The sequence below is a fragment of the Pinus tabuliformis genome, chromosome 1_2 (assembly GCF_031772625.1).
Source record: "Pinus tabuliformis cultivar Carrire ecotype Pingquan chromosome 1_2, CPIR1, whole genome shotgun sequence".
Taxonomy (NCBI): Eukaryota; Viridiplantae; Streptophyta; class Pinopsida; order Pinales; family Pinaceae; genus Pinus; species Pinus tabuliformis.
Genome location: NC_142298.1, coordinates 146,835,516 through 146,858,353, shown reverse-complemented (window position 1 = coordinate 146,858,353; position 22,838 = coordinate 146,835,516).

Below are 22,838 nucleotides of genomic sequence, written 5' to 3'. Positions count from 1 at the left end.
TACCATAGAACGAGGAGTTGGAGGGCATGAGAGAGGTTTGTGCCTAGTCAGCTACCAAACTGACTCACGTTGGGGAATGTTTGGATTCCCTAATGGTCCAGCCAGAGTGCACATTACAACATCAAAGAAACCCTCTTTAGACATACATAGATGGGGCTTGTAACACTAGTAGGTTACCTCTACACATTGGAGAGGGAAAGGAAGAGTCACCTTGACATATTTTATGTGTTGACTCGGATGACGAGCTGAGGCGACATGAGTTCCGTAGGACGCAACATTCGCAGGATGGAGGGCTAGTTCTGTATATGGGAGTTCTGTTGACATAGATTGTCATTGGTGTCAATATGGAAATATTCTAGGTGCCAGAGGAAGCCAAGTAGAGCTATCGAAGCTATAGGAGGAGCAATATATATATGTCATACATATATGCCTAAGAAGAACCTATCGGAGGAGCAAAACAGAGCTATCGGAGCTCAAGAGGAGCCATATCGGGAGCAAGGTATGCCAAATAATACACTATCGGAAGCAATATATGCCACAAAAGAGTTAAAGGAGGTGAAAGAGTTAAAAGAGGCTGAAAACACACACACACACACACACACACACACACACACACACACACACACACACACACACACACACACACACACACACACACACACACACACACACACACACATATATCGAAGGTGGAAAATACATATATATCGGCAGATCGGCGTCGGCGATGCCACGAGGCAAGGGAAAGACCCCCGGGGCCATGCGACATGCGATTGCGATGATCGACGATCGCAATATCGCATCGCCGTCAACCTCATAATGTGTCAATAACGGCTCACGCTTCTCCAATGATCCCTTTTATGGTTATGCCGGCGGTGTGATGCAAAGAAGCGGGGCCAATAACACATGCTACTGCCAATTGCGATTACACAGGCGAACCCAATGGGTTTTATAAACCCAAATTTATAAATTTTAAGTTCCACGCATAAAGGGTTTTTCTGTGTATTGGTGGGTTTCGGTGTAAAAATCAAAATACAAAGGAAAAGCCCCAAAGCGATAAAGACCAGACCCGAAAGGATTTTTAGAAGCGGCCTTATAATACTTAAGTTCCATAAGCGGGATTTCAGGCGGGCCTTAGGCAGTAAATGGTATTGGGATGGCCCTGCTCGATCTCATACAATGGGTGACGCGTCGCTCGCGGAGGAAAGAGAGAAACCACTTTCTTCGGGCTAGTAACCTCCATACTTTTGGGCCACCTGAAATTGAATATCGACTGCTGGATTGAGGATCCCGCAGATTGACGGTGGGCTCGCTATAGCAACCAAAGGTAGACCCGAAGCAGTTATAGATGCAGGTGTAAAGTTATTTGAAGTCATCCCTTAAGTGTTTCGGTCAGGATTCTCATATATTTCCTGTGTATTTCAGTATTTGTGTTGCCCGAGATTTTTAGGCCAAAAAGCTTATAATTAGCGTTCCGATAGTTCAATAGAACTAAACAAAGTCGATTGTGATTGCGATGGCGACGTGGTAGGTGGGGCCTCCTTGTTCGTACTATCCCTCCAACAAAATCTCTCCGTAAATAATAAAGTTCGCTGGATGCACATTATTATTAAAAAGGGTCTCTGTTACAGTTTTCTTTAATGTGCAACAATCTTCTCTGAGTATTTTTGGTGCTCGCTGTTGAATCAACGTGTCCCTGAAGTGTTGGTGAACAAGAAGAGACAGAGGAATCCGAAAAGCCGAGAAGCCGAAGGACAAGCCAGCGCAGAGGAAAGCGAAAATTTGGGAAGCCGAATGACCAGCTAGCACAGAGGAAGCCAAAGCGATGAAGAAGAGGGAAGCCAAAGGACAAGCCAACATAGAGAAAGATGAAGCGAGTGTTGAGGAAGCTGAAGAGCCAGCAGAACGAGGAAACCAACAATCAGAGGCATCAAGAACATATAAAACAAGAAAAATAAGGAAAGGGTTGGTGTGTACGTATAATTAGAGAGAGGAAGCCGAAGTTCAGGCAGAGGCATGAGAGGCAAGAGAAGCAGGAGAACAGAAGTGAAGCAGAAGCTCAATAGGCTTGGGAGCAGAGAACTACAACAAAACAGTTTATACCAGGTTAGGGTTGAAGCCTCACAAAAGTCCAAGTTGGTGCTTGGCAATTGATTGCAACCATTTTTATATTGTATCTATTCCATTGCATTATTTGTGTTAATAAAAGAATTTATTCCAGCTATCTATTTCTGTGTTCCATATATATAAATGTTTTTGTGATAAAAAGAACAATTAAAAAGAAATATTGATTCACCCCCCCACCAAGTATTTCCAACAATTGGTAACAAAGCGGGCTTCTTCATATTAGCCTAACAACTTGAAGAAGAATTGGTAGTCATGATGAGAAATCACGAAGCGTCAGGAAAACCTCCTCTGTTCGACGACACCAATTTTGGTTTCTTGAAAAAGAGAATGACCTACTACTTAATGTCCCTTGGACCTAAAGTCTGACATTTCGTTCTAAATGAGTACCCAATTCCTCCCACTCTTCCAACAGATCAAGACGAGAGGAAAGCCTACATTGCAAATGCAAAAGCCTTGAACTCCATCACTAGTGGAATCACTGATTCTGAGTTTACAAAAGTCATGAATTGTAACTCTGCCAAAGAAATGTGGGATAAGCTAATTGGCTTATATGATGGGGACTCAAAAGTCAAGAAGGCAAAGCTTCAAACTCATAGAAGGCAATTTGAAGGTCTGAAAATAGAAGACGAGGAAGATATTGCATCATACTTTCTCCGAGTACCTGAAGTGGTCAACTCTCTTAAAGGATTGGACGAAAATATTGAAGAAAGTACCATTGTTCAAAAGGTATTAAGATCTCTTCCAGACAGTTTTGACTCCAAAATAAGCACCATAGGAGAAGCAAAGGGTCTAGATACTCTCAAGATTGATGAACTCCATGGAATCCTCACTGTCTATGAGATGAGAAAAGGTGGCCCAAGCTCCAAAGATGCAGCATTCAAGGCTTCAAAATCAAAGAAGGGGAAAGAAAGGAATGACTGTAGTGATGACTTCGATGTGGAATCCGAATTGGCACAATTTGTACGAAAGCTGAAGAAAGGATCTAAGCCAAAAGGTAGGTACCCTCTTATCTACTTCAAATGTGGAAAAATAGGTCATTATGATGCAAAATGTCCTCATAAACATGATTGTGATGATGAAGGAAATTCTAAAAGAATGGTATACAAAAAGAAAGGGATCAATAAGAAGAACGTATTCTCTAAGAAAGATGAGTATGATGAGGATGAATTTGTAGTCATCAAAAAGAAATCGAATGAGGAAAGTGACCATGATGAAAGCCAAGAAACTTTATTCATGGCATTCACAAATGATGATGACTTAGGGCTAGAATGAAATGTAGATGAACTGTTAATAAGTGCCATTGAAGAAAATGAGAAATTACAGAATAAAATAGTTTCTCTCAAGGTAGAAAATGAGGAAACAAGAAGAAGAGAAGACCTCTTGGAAACAAATCTAAAATAAAAAGAAGAGACTTGCGAAGAACATGAAGTCGAAATAGTATCTCTGAGGAAGGAATTGGAGCAAGTTAAAAAGGGTTGGAAAATATCTCAAATACTTGAAACTATCCTAAAAAGTCAAAAACCTCAACATGAAAAGTCTGGAATAGGTTTTAAAGGAGAATCATCAAGCACTAAGAATAGTGCAAAAATCTATGCTGATGCACTTTCCAGCAACCCAAAAGAAGAAAAAGTATGTCATCAAAGGTGCATCCCAGATCCAAAGAATGAAGAGAGAATAAATCCAAAGAAGAATGTGGATTCGAATCATGGATATTATAGAAGATACAAACCAATATTCCATCAAAGGCCCATCTCAAATCCAATGAACGAAGCAGGAGTAATTCCAAGGAAGGAAGTTGACTCAAATCGTGGTTACTACAACAGGTACAAAACTATCTTTCTTGGATATTTTTTTCATTGTAAAAACTTTGGTCATCAAGCCAGACATTGCATGGCTCGCAAGAGTGAAACACCAAAGCTCAAGGGTCAAATAATCAAACCATATGGCCCCAAAAGGCAGGGACAAATCAAAACCTTCAATTCGTTTGATCCCTTGACCAAATTTGATTTTATTTGCTCATTATGCTACAATAATGGACACTATGAACAAAATTGCCCACTCAAAAGAGGAAAAGCAAGTAGTGAGAATCCCAACATGGATAAATGTGGCCTGGCTCTATATGCTCAAAATAATGAAAATCATTGGTTTGTGGATAGTGGGTGCTCCAGACATATGACAGGGGATAAAAGGAAGTTTGTCTCATTGATCGAAAAGGAAGGAAATGTATCCTTTGGAAGTGGATCTACCATAATTGCTGGAAAGGGAACTATTACTCTTATCAATGGAAAAGGAAAAGCCCAAAATGCTCTGCTAGTAAACAGGCTCAAACACAACCTCCTGAGTGTTAGCCAGATCTGTGATCAAGGACATAATGTTGTCTTTAGCACCAAAGACTGTGAAATAAGGAACTCTTCCTCAGGGGAACTTGTGGCAAAAGGGGTTAGAACTCCAGACAACATTTACATTCTGAACAAGATTCAAGAAGATAAATGCTACTTAAGTAAAACAGATGAAATTTGGCTATGGCACAAGCGACTTGGACATACAAGCTTCGAGAACTTGATCAATATAAGCAAGATTAAAGCTGTACGAGACATCCCAAAGCTATTCAAACCAAATCAAGGAGTATGTGGTCCATGTCAACATGGAAAACAAACCAGAGCCAACCACAAGACCAAGGAGTTCAGTACATCAAAGCCTTTGGAGATCATCCATGCTAATTTATGTGGACCAACTAGAAATCAGGCACTCCAAGGAGAAAGGTACTTTGTTTTATTTGTTGATGACTATACTAGAATGATGTGGATATATTTTATAAAATATAAATCTAAAGCATTTGAGTGTTTTAAGAATCTTAAAGCTCTTGTAGAAAATGAAAAGGGCTCAAAGATTAAGTGCCTCAGAATAGATAGAGGGGGAGAATTCACATCAAAAGAATTTAATGAATTCTGCAAAATACATGGAATTAAAAGAGAATTCTCTGCTGCCAGAACACCCCAACAAAATGGGGTAGTTGAAAGAAGAAACTAAACAGTTCAAGAAATGGCAAGAACAATGTTATTAGCAGCAGATTTGCAGCGAAAATTATGGAGAGACGCAGTCGGGAGATCTATCTATACCTTGAATCGAACTCAATTAAGACCAAATTATGAAAAAACTCCTTATGAACTATGGAAAGGCAGACTTGCTTTAGTAAATTACTTCAAGATCTTTGGAAGCAAGTGCTTCATAAAAATCAATGATGGCTCAACAGGAAAGTTTGATTCTCGGGTTGATGAAGGGATCTTCCTCGGATACTCTACACGAAGCAAAGCCTACAAGTGCTACAATAATCGACCAAGGAAAATAGTGGAAAGCATTGATGTAAAGATTGATGAAGACCTTCCAGAAAAAGAAATTGAAGAACACGAAGTTGATCCTCTCATTGAAGAAGAAGAATCTGAAAAAGAAGAAATAGATCAGGAAGGAGAAGAAGAGGAAAAAGAACCACCTCATACCCCTTCAAAGATGAAGTTTCTCCAGAAATATCATCTAGAAGAGCAAATTATTGGTAATAAAGATGAAGGGATGCAAACTCGAAGAAGGTTGATAAGTACACCAAAGAAAAACGATATTGCTCTTCTATACATGATAGAACCAGAAACATATACTCAAGCAAGTAAGGATCCTCATTGGGTAAAAGCCATGGAAGAAGAAATGTCCCAAATTGAGAAGAATGAGACATGGGAGTTGGTATCTCATCCAAAGGACAAAAACATTATAGGAACCACGTGGGTATTCAAAAACAAAATGAATGAAGATGGACAAATAATCAGAAACAAGGCAAGGCTTGTTTGCAAAGGCTATTCACAAATTGAAGGAATTGACTTTGAAGAAACATTTGCACTAGTAGCTCGTATGGAAGCTATCAGGATGTTCTTGGCATTTGCTTGCTCAAAAGGATTCAAAATATATCAAATGGACATAAAATCAACATTTCTGAATGGGGAACTCAAGGAAGAAGTCTACATGGAGCAATCAGAAGGGTTTGATCTAACAGAAGGAAAAGACTTAGTCTGTAAGTTGAAAAAGGCATTATATGGGTTGAAACAAGCTCCCAGAGCTTGGTATGCAAGATTGGATCACTATCTACAACAACAAGGCTTCAAGAAGGGAGTGGCAGGAAGTAATCTCTACATAAATATAGATGAAGGTAATTTACTAGTCACACTTGTTTATGTTGATGATATGGTTTTTGCCAGCAATAATGATGAGATGAGCCATGAATTTTCTCAAAAAATGTCAAAAGAGTTTGAGATGTTGATGATAGGAGAGTTATCTCACTTCCTTGGACTACAAGTATCTGAAATCAGAGCATGATTGTTTATATCTCAAGCCAAATGTCTTAAAGACATGCTTAAAAGATATGGAATGGAAGACTGTGCACCCATGAGCACACCTATGACCACAAATTGCAAATTGAGCAAAATTATGACTCCCCTCCAGTAGATACAACTCATTACAGGTCAATAATTGGAGCCCTTATATACTTAACTGCTACGAGACCCGACATAATGCAGGAAGTAGGAATGGTGGGAAGATTTCAATATGCTCCTAAACAATCCCATTTATTAGCTGTAAAAAGAATTCTCAGATATATGAAAGGAACTCTTGATTTCGGTCTTTGGTACCCTAAGATCTCAACACTGATTGTAACTGCATACACCGATGCTGATTGGGCCAGAAGTGTAGATGATCGAAAAAGTACTAGTGGAAATGCATTCTTCCTAGGAGACTGTTTAGTATCTTGGCTCAGCAAAAAATAGACATCTATATCATTATCCATAGCCGAAGCCAAGTATATAGCTGTTGCAGACTGTTGTACTCAAATACTATGGGTGAAGGAAGCTCTAAAAGATGTCAACATAGGTACAGATCAACCGGTTACCATATATTGTGATAACACAAGTGTTACCAGTCTCATCAAAAATCCAGTGATGCATTCAAAGACCAAACATATAATAATCAAGTATCATTTCCTTCGTGAACAAGTAGCCTAACAAAACATCATCTTGGAATATATCAATACCAAGGAACAGATAGCTGATATTTTCACAAAACCTCTTCCTCGAGAAGCATTTGAACATCTTCGTCAAAAGATGGGGGCTATCTCTTTAGCATCACTTAAGTTCTTTCATAAAAATCTTGCAGGACAGGGGGAGCAGTTCGACAGGGCGAGTCCGTATGCATTCCTTTTCCATTGATGTCAAAGGGGGAGAGAAGAAGAATATTGCCATCAATAACTAAGGGGGAGATTTTTGACATAGATTGTCATTGATGTCAATATGGCAATATTATAGGAGCCAGAGGAAGCCAAGCAGAGCTATCAGAGCTACAGGAGGAGCAATATATATGTCATACATATATGCCTAAGGAGAACCTATCGGAGGAGCAAAACAGAGCTATCGAAGCTCAGGAGGAGCCATATCGGGAGCAAGTTATGCCAAAGAATACATTATCGAGAGAAATATATGCCACAAAAGAGTTAAAGGAAGTGGAAGAGTTAAAAGAGGCTGAAAATGCATATATATATATGCAATATCACTATCGGAGGCGGAAAAGAGTGTATATTTTGGAATACACTATTGGAGGCAGAAAAAAAAACACACACACACACACACACACACATATATATATATATAGATGCAATACACTATCGGAGGTGGCAAATACATATATATCGGCGGATCAGCGTCGGCGATGCCATGAGGCAAGGGAAAGACCCCCGGGGCCATGCGACATGCGATTGTGATGATCGACGATTGCAATATCGCGTTGCCGTGATGCAAAGGAGCAGGGCCAATAACACATGCTACTGCCAATGGCGATTACACAGGCGGACCCGATGGGTTTTATAAAACCGACTTTATAAATTTTAAGTTCCACGCATAAAGGGTTTTTCTGTGTATTGGCGGGTTTCGGTGTAAAAACCGAAATACAAAGGAAAAGCCCCGAAGCGATAAAGACCGGACCCGAAAGGATTTTTAGAAGAAGCCCTATAATACTTAAGTTCTGTAAGTGGGATTTTGAGTGGGCCTTAGGCGGTAAATGGTATTGGGTTGGCTCCGCCCGATCCCATACAATGGGCAATGCGTGGCTGGCGGAGGAAAGAGAGAAACCGCTTTCTTCGAGCAAGTAACCTCCATACTTCTGGGCCACCCGAAATTGAATATCGACCGCTGGATTGAGGATCCCGCAGATCGAAGGTGGGCTAACGATAGCGACCAAAGGCGGACCTGAAGCAGTTATAGATGCAGGTGTAGAGTTCTTTGAAGTCCGCCCTTAAGCGTTTTGGTTGGGATTTTCATATATTTCTTGTGTATTTCAGTATTTGTGTTGCCCAGGGTTTTTAGGCCAAAAAGCTTATAATTGGGGTTCCGATAGTTCAGTAGACCTGAACAAAGCTGATTGTGATTGCGATGGTGACGTGGCAGGTGGGGCCTCCTCGTTGGTACTATCCCTCCAATAAAATCTCTCCGTAAACAATAAAGTCCGCTGGATGCACATTATTATTAAAAAGGGCCTCTGTTACAATTTTTTAATGTGCAACAATCTTCTCTGAGTATTTTCGGTCCTCGCTGTTGAATCAACGTGTCCCTGAAGTGTTGGTGAACACGAAGAGACAGAGGAAGCCGAAAAGCCGGGAAGCCGAAGGACAAGCTAGCGCAGAGGAAAGTGAAAAGCGGGGAAGCCGAAGGACTAACGAGCGTAGAGGAAGCCAAAGCGATGAAGAAGAGGGAAGCTAAAGGACAAGCCAACATAGAGGAAGATGAAGTGAGCGTTGAGGAAGCCAAAGAGCTAGTGGAATGAGGAAACCAACTGTCAGAGGCATCATGAACATATAAAATAGGAAAAATAAGGAAAGGGTTGGTGTGTACGTATAATCAAAGCGAGAGGAAGCCAAAGTTTAGGCAGAGGCAGGAGAGGCAGGAGAGGCAGGAGAACAAGAGTGAAGCAGAAGCTCAACAGTTTTGGGAGCAGAGAACTACAACAAAACAATTTATACCAGGTTAGGGTTGGAGCCTCAGAACTGAAAGGATTGGAATCCTTGGGAGTTGGTGCTCCTAAGTGAAAAACTATTGCCTTGGAAAAACATAGTTGGTGCTCTAGAGGTTGGAGCCTCACAAAAGTCCAAGTTGGTGCTTGCCAACTGATTGCAACCATTTCTATATTGTATCTATTTCATTGCACTGTTTGTGTTAATAAAAGAATTTATTCCAGCTATCTATTTCTGTGTTCCATATAGATAAATGTTTTTGTGATAAAAAGAACAATTAAAAAGAAATACTGATTCACCGCCCCCCTCAGTATTTCCAACAAGTTCATGCTCTCAATCCTTCCCTTCGGGTTAGATGGTGAGAGATTCTGATTTAGTGCTTGATGAAGCGGTCTAGGTGTATGGAGTTTTCCATAGGACAGGGTAAGAGTCAACACGCGCATTCATGCATCAGGGATATTGGAGGCCCAAGTTTCCATTGGGATCCAGGTGGGACTGCCTACCACTTACCAAGCAGGTAGATTGACTATAATATTGGTGGTATATTTGACCAAGCTGTTGAGCGCACACTTTCATTAGGGGAGTCTCACTTAGCCCTAGTGGTCGGTCAGTTCGTGAGGGGAATCCCTGGGTCATTTTGGCACGATGGCTGTGCATGTGATCACATGATGATCAACACACTATGGAAGGAGTTTTTTGGAGGAGGTGGCATTGGTAGGGGACCTAATAGTGCCTTGTTTGGGGCTAAAGACTTGCTGCAGTTAGTTGGAACTCAATGCTCACCAAGGAGAAACAAAGTGGAGGATCATTATTGGTACATGAGGGGATTCACCTCTTGTGTCTCTCAGGGAGGATTTGGAGGTGAGGCCCATGCGTCAGAGGGTATGATAAAACAACGATGGGGGTGATGATATTGGTAGGGTGTGACTCAATGTGTATTATCTTAGCTTTAGATCCTGACATCTAGTGGTGTATAGAAGCATGCAACATTGAGAAGTGGTTTGCAGGTGAGCATGTAGATGCATGGTAGTGTGTTGTGGTGCACGAGTTTACACCGTAGAGTGGGAGGAGTTGTATCAATGGATGCAACTCACCTCGTATAGATGGGGGTGTTGGTGAGCATCTGGGGACATCTTGTTCAACAACGTCAAGTCTTCGATGGAGTTATCAGCAGGACCAGGACAAAGAGAGGGGCATCCATGGGATTACTTGTCAGTGTCCATGCAGAATCTTAGTCATTAACCATGGGGAATTACATGCCATGATGCCCTTAGTACAGGCAGGAGGACATGGGAGGCTCACAATAGGTAGTTGGATGAGACACAATGTACCACGGGCAAGAGGGAGACTCCCCAGTTGAGTCATTTGGTGGGTGCTCTTTCAACAGTACAACTTGAGGTGTTAGGTGAGCATGAGGTACAAGGCATGGTAGTCCTTGTTGGTAGGATGATGCTTAAGCTTTCGGCATTACTCAGACACATCATCAGGAGTTGGGATAATAGATCTTGCTGTGAGATTTGGTAAGTACAGATTAGTTGGTCATTCGAAGGATAGGTTCTTTGTGCTTGGTGCCTACCTATTGGATACATACAGGAGTCAGATACGAGGCATAGAGGGGTCCCAATAACTGACAACATATCACAGGGACAGGTAGTGATGATCGGAAGTTGTGGACCTCCAGTATGGTTATGGGACCCAAGGATCTAGTGGGTTGGTGGGACCCTCCACTTCTCAGTGAGAATGTTCAAGATAGCAGGCGATCTAGTTCATTCTCAGGCTGAAACATGGGGGATAGTTAAATACCTCACCATATTGTGAGGTAGATTGTTGCTTAGGATTGGGGTCAACCATGGAGTGATAGGCGCTGACACCATTGAGTCGCTTTAGTAGGTTGGGCCTAGCCTCGATCCTCGCATATATTATGGCCGAGAGTTATGGGAGAGGAGGCTCTAATATGAGCATGTTAGGTAGTCTGTGACGACTAGAGTGTCGTGGGGTTAGCAAGATAGCTTCTTGCTGCAATGGGCATGGGACCCTAGCGTCACAGTACTTAATAGTTCAACTACCCATAGGGGTGAGCTGGTTTCTATAGGGGGTGGGTCACCCAGATATTCCATTGGATTTCAATGATTCATTGATGGAGTGGGGGACTTCCACAGTGTGGCAGGGTGATCAACTGGAAGAGATAAGGGTAGGCTCATGCGGACGAGGACTCAACTCATAGAAGTTGAATTACAACTTTAGGGGTTTACTCCCGAAGTGCATGAGAGGGACTATTTAGTAGAGTAGTTTCATGAGGGGACAACAAAGATTTTATACTACCGTGATTCTCTACTTAGTGGCGGTCTACAGAGGGTGTTTGGTGCCTATACTAAGTTGGACGACGAGTGGAGCGAGGGATGCCTCATGCTGATCAGGATGGCTTGGGATCTTGGCAGGACATGGCAAAGATCATGGATGGTAGAGTGGTATATTTGCGACCTTGGTATTGTGTACAATGATTGTTTGGGTCAATTGATTGAGAGGGTGCTTGTTTAGGAATTGCTTGAGGATAAGCAATTTTTGGTGGGGAGGATTGTAATGTCCCCAAATTACTTAGTTTTGTTAAGGAGAATTTCCGTTTTTTTTGAAATTTTGGAAATTGGGAGATATTTTGGCCCACAACTTAGGAGAATGGATAAATCAAAGGAAGATTTCAATTTTTGGTAAAGGGAAGGCCCCACTTTAGAAAAAAAGAAGGGGAAAAATCGTGGAGTTGGTGGAATGTGGGGGGCACCCCTCAAGGAATATGCACCACTTGGAGGAAAACTTGATTTGTGAAGGGAGGTCAAAATATTTGGAGGAGGAACACACAAGGAAAAGGAAATAAACAATTATAAATAGAAGGATGAGGGCAACAATTGGGATTTTTTTTCTAATTTGAAATTTACATCATTGTTGCCCAAGTTGTTTAATGGGGTCACAAGGGGTTGTTTAGCACCAAATATTTATAATGGGAAATCTCACTTTTTCTTCGATGGACTTTGAGTGCCACCCTAGGGGAGCATCACCATCTTGGAGACTTTCTAGAGAAGATTTCAAGAGCTTCAAGCTACTTTGTGGAGCAATCTCGAAGTAGAAAAGGGGACCATGTCCTCTTCTAGAGAGGAATTTCAGTGGAGTTATTTCCAGGTTTTTGCAAGATCAATCCTTGGACAAATTGCAGTAGATTTCAGGTGGATTGGTGGGTTGAGGGTGTGTTTATTGCATAGGTCAGATTATTCTTCCTGGGACCTACACAGAAGGTGTTCTGGACTACGTTGTTCTTGGTGGGGTTGATTGTGCGGGAGATTTTGTTGAGGAATTTTGGGGCTGGCTTGCTACAGAGTGTAATAGGTCTTGTTGGGTAAAATTGTTCCAACATTTTGGAGGGGTTGCAGGGGTTGGTTCTCTATAGAATGAATTTACTAGGCAGTGGAGGAGCTCATAGAAATTGGGGGCGATTTTGGAAGGTTGGAACAAGACACAAACCTTTCTGGGTTTTTATGGGTATTTGGAGGGGAGGTTTAGGTTAAACTTGTAGATTTTTTCGGGTAGTATTCATGCTAGAAATCTCCTTTTATTCAACATGGCGTTTACTACTCAATTGACAAATTGCAACATTTTGTGGGTTTTTCAAGTAGTTAGTCTGGAGCAGATTCCTTTCTAGGTTTGGTTGAGTATTTTTGGGAGAAGCTGCAATTGCATTTTCAGGTGATTTAGAGCACCACAAAGGGTCATCTCAACATTTCCAATGCAACAATAGTTGCCAATTTCTGGGTCCACGTAGAAGGATATTGGGCCAAAGTTTCCTAGCTCTTGGGGTCAACTATTTCACCTAGGTTTCTCTAGCTTGCTAATGCAAGCCTAGGTTCACTTGTTCCTCGACATATCTACTCCTTACAACTCATAATTTAATAAAATGGCTGAGCATATTTACCTAGTTTCTTGATGTTTTTTTTTTATGGTGCATGCATATTTGTGATTTTATTTGCTATAACATAGTTCATGTGTAGGTTATTAGCCATAAATTTCAATTTGGAATATTACACAAGTTTCCAACCTTGTAGTTCCCATTCATAATCAACAAATAATCATAAGACATAAATATAAATATATCATATGAAAAATGATTAAATCATCATCATTAAATCTCTTGTGTCTTCCAATATATACTATCCTTGTCATAATAAAAAATATATCACATATGTCCCATCAAGTCAAAATATATTTTAACAAATGTCAAAAGACAAAAATAGTAAAATAATGTTTACATAATCTCTGGAGGCATGTCACTAAATGAAACTTCTCTTTAGATTTCTTCTTCTATCTCGACTGGATGCAACTATTAAGGAGCAGAGGTAGACTCAATGGAGATGGAACTGGGCTTGTTCAAGGGTATGAACCCTTTATCTTCCTAGAAGATATGAGTTGGAAGTTTGTGAAGAGATTGAGCAAAGGAGGCAGTGGAAGGAATCACATGATCTAGAGCAAACATAACTAGAATATTTGTAGCCATAGTAGGCCAATGTACAACACCAAAGGGAGGTTGTACATGTTCAAGGTTCCATCCATCATTGGAAAATCATCTAGGGGACTCAAGGATATCAACAATGATAGGGTTAGGTTGACAATAAGTCATTATGTTGGGTTGGTGAAGGTTTCAAAACAATTTTTTCATAAGGTTAATTTGAATAATTTACAAAATTTGATTAAACTGATCATAATTTGCATCAAAATATATGGAAATCTAATTCGTTTGTTCCAACCTTCCTACCAAACAACATTGGGAATTTTTCCCTTCCCTTTCTATTTCCTCTATTATTCCTGCTTATGAATCTCATCTAGAATTCAAGCAAAGCATCAATAACATAAAGTATCATATTAAATACAATAACCACATTGTGAATTTTGTTAAATACATTAAACATGGCCGAGATAAAAATATAATTACTCGAGCATTAATAGTGATATGATGCAGGAAAATGACATGAAGAAATGAAGTCATTCTAAATCATTCAACCAATAAACTCCTTGTCTCTCCACTCAAGATCATCAAACAATGACATTTAACTCCTTTCAAAAGTCATTATAAACATGTCCCAACATTCCCATATATATTGTATAATTTATGGATATCTCTAATTATGCATTTTAATTTATTATGAAAAGTGGCATATGAGAATGTAACAAAACAATGTGATCATTTAGAAAAGAAATCAAGTTTATTCATGATATGAATATATATGTAAAATTCTTGTGACTGTGGTCAAACAGTTAGGTGGGGAGGTTTGGTCCCCACAGGTCTTGTGGTCCAATCCTGGGAAGGACTATGTACGCCTAAGAGCTGTTGTAGGCGCGATTCTTTAATTGAAAAAAAAGCATACAAATTTAGCCTCAAGGGTTAGCACAATTGGTTGATGTCCTCTTGCTAGAGCACTTTTCCATTGGGAGATCATGGTTTCAATTCTCGTCAATGCCCTTGGGGTTAGACTCTGCTCAATTTGGCTAGGGGGTGTGGTCCCTTCTGGTGTACCTACCCTGATTTTTTGCAGAAAAAATAAAATAAAATGAATATATATGTAGAATGATAAAATGAAAGGAATTGGATGCATACTAGCAACAACAAATTCTTGAACCTTGGGAAAATAATAAGAGGAATGGAGAATCCTTAGTCAAAATCTTTGTATATCTCAAAAGCTTGTAATGTCTTAAGGTTGTAAATTCTTTGACTTTATCTGCTACAAAATTACCATAATTCACATGTTTGTATCTACGGTCCTAGGTGTATCACAATCCACTTATAAACATAGTCTTCATTATGTACTTCATTTTAAAAGTTTTTGATGTTAGACAGTCATTTGTTAAATGACACGAAACTACCAAGTAGACCTATAAATATGGCATTTAGGAAATGAGCCACAAATTTGTTTCTGAACAAAAGTATTTATTAAGGAACTAGGGTTCCTACTCTTCTTTAACAATGCTCAAATAATGACCCTTTTTAGTTAGTAGTTAGGGTTTTAATGGGCTTTAGTAATCCAACATCAACATTTATAATCATCATGAGGGTTAATGCATTCACATGCATACAAAACTGTGCAAGGTTTAGTTTTAACTTGTAGTTGTAATAGCTTGAAATTATCGTAGGAACTTTACAAAATATTTAGCAACTGAGGGTTTAGAATATAAAAAAACATTTACAAATATCCTTTTTATTATTTAGTAAGAAACCTTTAGCTAGTCAACCTTCAAACCAAGGATAAAACTATAATGCTTCACATGACGCATAAATATAGTTAATTCCTATCTTGTTTTGTATCATAGTTATTTCCAAAACCTAGGGCTTTTAACTTTGCAGTTGTATAAGCCCCAAGGGTTATCTCCATTGGTCAAGTTCCCATCACTAAAGCACCTCCCTAATGGGTGGTCACAGGGTTATTTCTCCTCAATGACCTCGGGGTTAGGCTTTGCTAGTATGTCGACGGGATGTGATCCCTTCGGGTGGATCTGCCTGGATATTTCCTCCAAAAAAAATAAAAAATATTTTCAATCATATCCACAAATATTTCTCAACTAGTTTTCAAATTGCTTCATATATTAACTAGAAGTAGGGTAATATAGGTTTTTTGTTATGCTCTTAACCTGCAAGCAATACCCAAACATAGAATTTGCGAAGAAAAGATACCGAGAACACTGAATATGCGAAGAAAATATACCCAGAACACAGAATAGCAATGATTTTATTATTCAGAGAGAAATGTTCACAGGCCTCTTCGAGGGGGCAACCTCCAATAGAGCTGAGCTCGATTACAAAACAAGACACGATGCTCCTCGCAGGGAGTCTCTATCCTTTATATATGACTCATACATGCAATACCACGGGCCAATATCGTGGGTTTTATTAATACCATCTATCTAATACTACCGCCCATTTACCATCTATCTAATACTACCGCCCATTTGCAACTAACTGTGGTCCCGTCATTAATTGCGGGTTAACCACTTACAAATATTAATATGGGCTTTATTGACTCTTGACTATGACGTGATCCCATGACATAAATAAGGGGGTTAGGGTGGGACCCTAACATGCCCTCCCCCTTAAGACTAGCCTTGTCCTCAAGGCTGAAGCTGCGGAAACTGCTGAAGAATAGTGGCTGGTTCCCAAGTTGCATCTTCCGGAGAGGTGTCTTTCCATTTGACGAGGACCTCCTTAAGCATGCGGCCGCGCAAGTGCTTGTCTCGTTTGTCTAGAACTTGTTCCGGTTGAAGCCAGATTGATCCTTCTTCGTCCAATTCAGGTAGACTGGTTTGAACTCGGCAATTGTTCCCAATCACTTTCTTGAGGCACGATACATGGAAAACTGGGTGGATTTTTGCTGTAGGTGGCAAAGCCAACTTGTAAGCCACTTCTCCAATGCGCTGAAATACTTGGTATGGTCCGTAGAATTTTGGAGAGAGCTTTTGACAACCCTTGTCTTTGAGTGATGTTTGCTTATATGGTTGCAGCCTCAAAAAGACCTGATCCCCTTCTTGAAATTGGCGCTCTGAGCGATGTTGGTCAGCCTGTTGCTTCATACGGTTCTGAGCTTGATGAAGATTCTCGCGCAGATGGGCAAGCATGGTTGCGCGGTGTTGTAGGAGTTGATCCACGGCTTGTACTTTGGAGCACCCCTTGAGATAAGAAGTAGGGGAAGGCGGAAGTTGTCCATAGATTGCTTCATAGGGAGTCATTTTGGTGGTGGCATGATAGTTGGTGTTATACCACCATTCCGCCAGAGGTAACCACTGTACCCAAAGGTGTTGTTTTTCTGAAGTGAAACACCTAAGGTAGGTTTCTAGACATTTGTTGACGGCTTCGGTTTGACCATATGTTTGCGGATGATATGAAGTACTGAGTTTGAGTTGAGTGCCTTGTATTCTGAAGAGCTCCTGCCAAAAATTACTGGTGAAGATTGGGTCGCGGTCGGACACAATAGAAGTGGGCATGCCATGCAATTTGAAGATCTGATCCATGAAAGTTTGAGCAACCAAAGTGGGTGTGAATGGTTGGGGTAGGGCGCAGAAATGAGCATACTTCGACAGTCGGTCCACAACCACCATGATGACTGACTTGTTCCCAGACTTTGGAAGACCTGTAATGAAATCCATGGAGACCTCCGTCCAAATTGACGCCGGAATGGGCAATGGTTGTAATGTGCCTGGTGTGTTGACGGTTTCCCCTTTGTGGCGTTGACAGACGTCACATTCTGCTACGAAAGTAAGGATGTCCTGTTTCATGCCGGCCTAAAAAAATGATCTTCTGGTGCGAGCATATGTCTTCTGAAAGCCCGAATGTCCTGCAATGGGAGATGAGTGCAATTCTGCCAAAATGCGACTTTTGAGGGTGGATGTTGGTGCTATTACGACTCTGTCCTTGTAGCGAAGAATATCATTCTGCCACGAGTAGCCCTTGCTGGAATTAGGATCTATCTGCAATTGAGAAATGAGTTGGGAGAGCCCAGGATGTGAAAACCATTCCCTGCGAGCCTCTTCAATCCAGTCTGGAATGGGGAGGGAAATTGCGAGCAGCGTACTTTCCTCCTCAAATTGGCGCGACAATGCATCTGCTACCCTGTTGTCTTTCCCTTTCTTGTAAATGATCTCATAATCATATCCCAGCATTTTGGCTAACCATTTATTTTGTTGTGGGGAAGATAGGCGTTGCTCCAAAAAATATTTAAGACTGTGATGATCTGTGCGGATTTGGAAACGTCGCCCCAACAAGTAAGGTCGCCAGGTCTCGACTGCATGTAAGATGGCCATCATTTCCTTCTCGTAGGTAGATTGGCCCAGATTCCTCCCACTTAGTTGTTGGCTGGTGAAGGCCAATGGTCGCCCTTCCTGCATTAAGACTGCTCCAATACCTGTTTCCGAAGCATCAGATTCAATGACAAATGATTTGGTGAAGTCTGGTAGTGCTAAGACAGGAGTGGAACACATGGCGGTTTTGAGAGCGGTAAATGCCTGTTGTGCTTCTTCGTTCCAGAAGAAGGAATTTTTCTTTAGGAGTTGCGTTAGGGGCTTCACTATGCGGCCATAGTTGCGGACAAATTTACGATAATAGCCTGTGAGACCCAAAAATCCTCTCAAGCTTTTCAAGGTCTTAGGTTGAGGCCATTCTTGCATTGCCTGGATATTTTTTGGGTCCACCTTGACACCTTCACGCCCCACAATGTGGCCGAAATACTCAACTTCTTCCATGCCAAACGAACACTTAAACATCTTGACAAATAATTTATGCGTGCGGAGCAGTTGCAAGAGTAGATCTACATGCTGAAGATGTGCCGCCCAAGTGCCACTATAGATGAGGATGTCATCGAAGAAGACAAGGACACATTTTCTGAGATATGGTTTGAGGAGGTGATTCATAAGGCTCTGAAAAGTAGAGGGGGCATTACAGAGACCAAATGGCATGACCAGGAACTCATAATGGCCTTCATGAGTTCTGAAAGCTGTCTTGGGAATGTCGACTTCCTTCATGCGAATTTGGTGGTAGCCTGAGCGAAGATCCAACTTAGTGAAGAATTGAGCCCCATTGAGTTCGTCCAGCAAATCGTCAACCACTGGGATGGGAAATTTATCTTTGACTATTAACTTATTGAGGGCCCTGAAGTCTGGACACATCCGCCACTCCCCATATTTCTTGAGGACCATGACCACTGGAGATGAATAAGGACTAATACTAGGACGAATGACACCTGCTTCCAACAATTCCTTGATGATTTTTTCTATTTCATTCTTTTGGGTGAACGGATATCTGTATGGCCACACATTTGGGGGTTGGGCCCCTGGAACCAATGTGATGCTATGATCATGTTCCCCTCGCGAGGGTGGAAGCTCATGAGGCTTGTCAAAGACCGTCCGATGTTTATTTAAAATCTGTTGCATCTCAGGATGAATTGGCGGAGGCATGGTGTCTACTACCTGGATGGCATTAAATTGAGCTACCACTCCATGATGGCCCTTTTTTAACAATTTTTCCATCCTATGCGAGCTGATGATAGAGGGGGCTCCTGCCTATAGTCCACGGAGGGTATGTGTGGAGTTGTTCTGCTTAAAACTCATATATAACTCCTGGAAATCCATTGTGATTGGCCCAAGAGTGCGGAGCCATTCCGCGCCGAGGACAATGTCGCAACCCCCCATGTGTATTGCAAACATGTGGGTTTTCAATTGATAATCCCCCATTTGAATTTTGACATTTTCACAGCGACCTTCACATTTCATTGTGCCCCCATCTGCAATCTGGACTTGGAAGTTAGAAACTGCCCAGACGAAGCAATGTGCTGCTTCAGCGATCTTTTGGTGGATGAAATTATGGGTACTTCCACTATCAATCAAGACTACTACTGGGCGATGTTTAAGAAAACCCCTGATTTTGAGAGTTTGAGGGGAAGAAATTCCTGCCAATGCATTTAGCGAAATAATTGGTTCATCAGATACAATCTCCTGTTGGTTATCTTCTTCGATCGCCTTCGGTTCCTCAAGTGGTGGATCTTCCTCGGTGGAGCTGTAGTTAGTGGCATCTATTTGAAAAAACTTGTGCTCTTTGCATTTATGACCCGGGGAATATTTTTCATCACAGTAGTAACATAGTCCTTGCTTCCTTCTTTCGTCCATTTCCGCAGGTGACACCTTTTGAATCTTAAGTGTTTGAGTCATATTGGGAGCCTGTGAGAGACGACCTTTAGTGGGGAAGTTGGGGCGGCTGGATTGGGCTGTTAATGCATGTTCCACCTTACGGGCTACCTGGCAAGCCTCTGTCCATGTGTGAGGGTGGTGGAGTAGAACCTGAGCTTTGATGGCTTCTTTAAGACCGCTGATAAAGCATTCCATGTAGAACTCATCTGTGAGACCCTTAGTGCGGAAGGCTAAGGCTTCAAAAGCAGTAATATATTCCTCCACTGTACCCATCTGTCGGAGCTTAGTGAGACGCCCCAAAAAAGAGTCTTCCTGTTCAAAGCGACTGCGAAGAGTTTTGGCAAATTGGGCCCAATTCTGAAAATGTCCATTGCAACGCTGATGCCATTCCTTCCATTGCCATCGTTCATTGTCCAAGTACATGGTGCCCACCATAAGCTTAGTCCCCTCATCTGTGATATGATTCAATTGGAAATACTGCTCCATTTGTGCTAGCCATGCGGACGTGTGAGAACCGTCAAATTTCTGCATATCCAACTTGGGAGGTCGCTGACTGGGTGGTGGATGGGAGTGCCAAACGTGAGGAGAGTGGCTAGACTCACCCTCATGGTATTCATGGCCATTATACGCCTCCTCGTGGGTTGGCTCCTTGCCCTTTAGGAGTGCCTCCTGTATCTGGTTACCTATTCCCTTAAGCTCAATTTGTATGTGGTTACTCATTCCTTGAAGCTCAAGTTCGATCTTGTTCACCGCAGTTTGGAGGGAGTGCACATGGTTTTCAATTTTGTCGATCCTTTCATTGGCCATCGCTTGAGCGCGAGTTTCTACCATACACCAACCTGATGAAAAATTGGGACCGCCTAAATTTTTTTTACTAAGAAATTGAATGGTACCACCTTGCTCAGCTCGTTGTCCTGATACTGATGGGCTAGGTCACCAATAAGCACCCCGGAAGATCTCAGACTCCTTCCTGATCAATACTGCAGTCGCCAAATCCTCAAAATATCAATGCCACCAAAAGTCCTGCGAAAATTATATCCAGGTACAGGAACCCTTCACAACTACTCCGATCTGGTGGATCTGAGAGATCTGAATTGTGGAACAACTGCTGCTGTTGATCTGGAATATTCGATCTGGTGGATCTGATAGATCTGAATGGTGGAACAACTGCTGTTGCTGATCTGGAATAGATGATGTGTGATCCCCCAATAGAAAGGGAACTATGGTCTTGGGGAGTGTCAGGTGCTACAGATTGCAATATACATAAGGGTCTGACAGTAGTACTCGGCCCAATGTTTTAGGGCTCTAACCAAGGAGGATCGACCGTACCCTTAGCCGTACAACCTGACTACCCTATCGTAAGGGCGAGTAATCTCTTCGAGTGCTGTTCTCGGTGTACTGTAGCCACAAGACGGCCGAAGGTTTATTTATGGCGAGGTTTCAAGGGAGCTAGGGGGCTTCCTATATACCCAGAGGGTACGTGGAAGACAGTCCGTGCGCGGTTCTGTCTAATGCGCTACTACTCGAAGGGGTACCCACAGGGGTTACAAGGGAGTCCAACAGACGTGACCACCTCTTGTATTTCCTGCGTGCATGCCTCCCCAAATCTGCAGGTTTATGCGCTTAACGACAGATCCCGTGGTTTAAAGACGCCGGAACACGTCTCTAGCCAATTTTTTTTTTTTTGCTAAAATTTGGAGATCCCACCGAGCCCTGGAAAGTGCTCTGATACCACTTGTTATGCTCTTAACCTGCAAGCAATACCCAAACATAGAATTTGCGAAGAAAAGATACCGAGAACATAGAATATGCGAAGAAAATATACCCAGAACACAGAATAGTAATGATTTTATTATTCAGAGAGAAATGTTCACAGGCCTCTTCGAGGGGGCAACCTCCAATAGAGCCGAGCTCGATTACAAAACAAGACACGATGCTCCTCGCAGGGAGTCTCTATCCTTTATATATGACTCATACATGCAATACCACGGGCCAATATCGTGGGTTTTATTAATACCATCTATCTAATACTACCGCCCATTTGCAACTAACTGTGGTCCCGTCATTAATTGCGGGTTAACCACTTACAAATATTAATATGGGCTTTATTGACTCTTGACTATGATGTGATCCCATGACATAAATAAGGGGGTTAGGGTGGGACCCTAACATTTTTCATAAATTTTACCACAAAAAAAGAAACTTCAAGCCATTCTACATGCAAGTAATGCCAGCTTTCTTTATGCAAATCATGTCAACTATTGAAAACCAAGTGTGCATGTTTGAAAGAGACTATTCACATAAAATGAAACCATGAGGGACAAAAGAATACCACGTAAGCTCTTGAAATAACAAATTTCAAACACAACAACCTTAAATCCATCCTTCACTGAATTTTCTTTTGAAAGCTAAAGAGATAGAGAGAAATAATTTGCTCTGATTCTTCATCTTGCCCTGAAAATGAGCCACACTTGTTGGTTCGAAACACGTTGACAAATGAATTTTGATGTGATTATCATCGAAAAAATATCTTAGAAAGAGAAAGGAATTGATAAACATACTTTCTCTAAGGCCATCTTTAATATTTAAGAATAGAGGAAGAAACTACAATTAATTACGTTCAATACTAACCTCATGAAATTATGCAGATAGAGCTTTATACCTCTTGATTGAGTAGTTGAGCAACCACCATGCTAAGTAGTTCAAAATTGACCAGAGTAGAGTGTAACCACCAAAGCCATGAATGCAAAATTAGCTTTGAATTCAAGCCACAATCAATGTCTAGTGCAAGCCAACTGCAAAGTTGGCTCAGTAAGGCAACTTTCCTTTTAGAGTTTAATGCATGGGCGGGGTAATGACCACATAAATCCAGCATCGTGGATTTAGCCCATTAATCCATATGCCAACATTAAACCAAATCAAATGAAACATTCATTGAAAATAGAACATGCCATTTCCCACATTAATGAAA